At 43.8% G+C, this 3931-nt stretch overlaps 1 pseudogene; it reads right to left on the bottom strand.

The window, feature by feature from the left end:
- Positions 1-702: 702 nt before the first annotated feature.
- LOC118021383 lies at positions 703-2733 on the bottom strand (annotated as a pseudogene).
- Positions 2734-3931: the final 1198 nt, after the last annotated feature.

The raw sequence follows: 3931 nt of genomic DNA, 5'->3' as shown, positions 1-3931 counted from the left end.
TTGATATACCTGTCAGTCATTTGTACGTCCTCTTTGGAAAAATTTTGAGTTGATTTTCGTGTGTGGTGTAAGATAGGAGTCCAGTTTCATTTTTTTGCAGGTGGCCATCCAGTTTTCCCAACACTGTTTGGTGAAGAGACTATTTGGTGAAGAGGACATTATTTGGTGTATATTTTTGGCTCTTTCGTTAAAATGAATTGGCCATATAAGCACAGGTTTATTTCTGTGCTCTCTGCGTTGTTCCATTGATCTATGTGTCTTCATGCCAATACCATACTGTTTTTTTAAGATACTGGAACTTGGCTAAACTTATTTCTTTGACAATTTACTTAAAAATATAAAAGTATAAATTTGAAGGAAGAAATATTGCAAAAATTAATGACAACATCTTGTGCATGAATTTTCTCATTTCTTTTTTTTAAAGGCTTAAGATGTATTTTAATAAGTTGATGCTGCATTACGGTTCCATTTCTCAGAAAAACTCCAAAGATATCAGGGACAAATCAAACATGGTACACCAATAAAAAAAAATGCACAGCATAACTACCCAAGATAAGCAAGGGTAAGAGCTACTATCCGACCTTTAGCACATAGTAACCTTGTTCCCAAGATTGTACTAGGCCTATCAAGAAAATCTGTGAACAGCAACATCATAGACACGAAAGGGCCGTTCCTGGGTCGTCCTTACTGGAGAAAAAAGTTGGAGGCAACTTAACACAAGATTTTTCAAAGATACACTAAAATGAAAATCTGTAAGAGAAAATGTCTTCCTTAGGACATGAAGGGGTAATATATGGGATATAACAGAACCGTATGTATGTTGTCTGTGACCTCTGTGGCCATTGGCCTGAATTCCCACCTGTGAGTGAATGGAACAATGGGGCTAAGGTCATTGGGGGATGTTTGTTTTTGTGGTGTATGCGGCAGTGTCTCTGGGGTTGGAGGGTATAAGAATGAGAAAGCAAATACAACAGGATGGACAAAGAATGGAATGATCAAGATTAATGGGGGCTCTAACTGGATCCATTTTGCCATAGTTCCTCCCCATCCCACCTCACCCCAGACCCTTAACAATCACACATGAGACTTCAGAAATGCACCACACAGAATCAATTAGTTAAACGATATACCACACAGAACTGATTTGTTAAATATCGCCCCTCCTTTGCCCTCAGCCTCCAGCAAACTCCCTCAGAGTAGTACAGGCAAGGAAGACCTAACTATTGGGAGAAATCCCTAACACTTTTCCAGGGCAGAATTCAGGCTAGTCCAAAAAGGGTCCTTCTTTTAAGGGTTTTGGGGAAACTAGACATTGAAATTTTTATTAGTATCGGAGACATTCGTTTGGAGCAAATTCAGCTCCAGGAGCTGCATGGATGAATGCAGGAGGGGTTCCACCAGTTGCCCCAATTCCTTCCATTGCAGCAGCTTGGCCAAAGCGTTCAGTTGTTGGTGGGATCGATCCCAAGGTTCCATCTGGCATCATGGTGACAGGTCCTGGAGGAGCTGGGGTACCAGCTGGTACTGGAGCAGGGGGCATGGCGCCTCTGTTGTTGATGCCCATAGCACCTCCCACAGCCACTGGCCCATCCCTGTCTCCTGTGCTCTTGCATCAGGGCATGTTCCCTTGAATCCTTCCTGCTGTCGCTGCCTCATTTCTCCCTGTTGCCGCCGCATCTCTTCCTCACGGCGCCTGCCCTCCTCCTCCTGCTTGAGCTCCAGTTGCTTTCGTTATTGCCCTTCTTGGTTGTGCAGCTCTTCCGTCCTCTGAAGTTCTTCTTGACGCCTCATCAAATCCTGCCTCATTAGCCTGACGTGGTGCTCATGGCAAGCAGCCTCCTTCTCCATCTCCAGCTTCTCACGAGCTTCTTGATGCTGCGGTCCACTTGGTTCTGCTGCTGCTTCTCCATCTCACTGAGTGCCTTCCCACACGGGGCGTACTCACACTCAGGGGAGCCAGGCTGTGCAGATCTGGGCGGGTGCTCTCCGTCCTTGTGACATTGCTGGTTCTTCATCACCAGCTTCCCTGGAAGTCCCTCTTCATCATCCAACGTCCATGGGCTCCACGGTCACAGGCCAGGGCAATGTGGTTAGCAGGAATGAGCCTTCACTGCACCTGTCCAGAGCTTTCCGAGCAGTTGGCTTCCCTGAGAATTGAGCAGTGCCTTTTCCCGAGGGTCTTCCTCGATCATCCACGAGGACTACAGCCCTTTCCACCTGGCCAAACACCAAAAAGGCTTCCTCCAGCAGTTCATTGGAAACACACCAAGGAAGGTTTCAGACTGTCAGGGATGTACTATGGCAGGCAAAGCGCACACACAGCTGCTTTCCACGGAGCGGCATCTTGTCCAGCTCTACTTTGGCCATCTCCCCTAGGGTTCGTGTTTCCAAGCGGATAAAACCAAAGCCCTTATCCTTATGACTGAGGACTTCGCCTGCCATCCCATATTTCTCAAGTTGTTTCCTCGTCTCTTCCTCAGTGATGTCAGGAGGAAGATTGCCCACAAAGAGCCGGCTACACTGGGTGAAGTTCTTCTCTCCTAGTTTCCTAAAATTCTTCAGGTCAGTAGTCAAGCCTTAACTTTGGCTGCTGGCTTGTTGTCCATTTGCAGGTATCGGTGGCGGTGGTGGCAGCTGCTGGTGCTGCTGGTGGTGCTGCTGGTGGTGATGCTGACGATGCTTCCTTGGAGTATGGTTTTGTTTCTCCAAGTTAAAGGTTTTATTGCTCTGCATTTTTGCATCCTTCTACCGACTGTTCTCTCCTCAGAGTAACAGCGACACTACAGGGCCTCTACCATCTTAAGTCGAATTTTCTCATTTCTGTGTCTACTAAAAATAAAGCAAGTGGTTTGTAACCAAAATGTAATTTTTAAAATTTTAATTCAGTGTAGTTAACACACAATGTTATATTAGTCTCAGGTGTACAATATAGTGACTCAATAATTCCATATATTACACAGTGTTCATTAAGATAAGTGTACTCTTAATCCCCTTCATCTACTTCACTCATCTCCCCACCCACCTCCTCTCTGGTAACCATCTGTTTGTTCTCTATAGTTAAGAGTCTGTTTTTTAGTTTCTCTCTTTTTTGGTTGCTGTTCGTTTGTTTTGTTTAATTCCACATATAAGTGAAATCATAATGTATTCGTCTTTCTCTGACTGGCTTATTTCACTTAGCATTATACTCTCTAGCTTCATCCATATTGTTGCAAATGGCAAGATTTCATTCTTTTTTATGGCTGAATAATATTTCATCATATATATGTATATATATGTATATTTCTATATACCACATCCTCTTTATCCATCTATTGATGGACATGGGTTGCTTCCATAATTTGGGTATTGTAAATAATGCTGCAGTAAACAGGGGTGCATGTAGCTCTTCAAATTAGAGTTGTTGTATTCTTTGGGTAAATACCCAATAGTGCGATTATTGGATCACAGGGTAGCTCTATTTTTAATTTTTTGAGGAACCTCCATATTGTTTTCCACACTGGCTGCACCAGTTTACATTCCCAACAACAGTGCAAGAGGGTTCCTTTTTCTCATCAACATCCTCGTAAACACTTGTTGTTTCTTGTGTTTTTGATTTTAGCCACTCTGATAGGTGTGAGGTGATATCTCATTGTGGTTTTGATTTGCATTTTCCTGATGATGAGTGATGGTAAGCATATTTTCCTGTGTCTGTTGGCCATCTGTATGTCTTCTTTGGAGAAATGTCTGTTCATGTCTTCTGCCTATTTTTTAATTGGATTATTTGTTTTTTGGGTGTTGAGTTTTATCAGTTCTTTTTTTTTTTTAAGATTTTATTTATTTACTTGAGAGAGAGCGAGAGAGAGCACAAGTGGGGGGGGAGGGACAGAGGAAGAGCGAGAAGCAGACTCCCTGCTGAGCAGGGACCCCCCCCACCTCGGGGCTCGATCCCAGG

The sequence above is a fragment of the Mirounga leonina genome, unplaced genomic scaffold, assembly GCF_011800145.1.
Source record: "Mirounga leonina isolate KUSES-001 unplaced genomic scaffold, KU_Mleo_1.0 Mir_174, whole genome shotgun sequence".
Taxonomy (NCBI): Eukaryota; Metazoa; Chordata; class Mammalia; order Carnivora; family Phocidae; genus Mirounga; species Mirounga leonina.
This window is presented reverse-complemented; position numbering and strand designations above follow the sequence as displayed.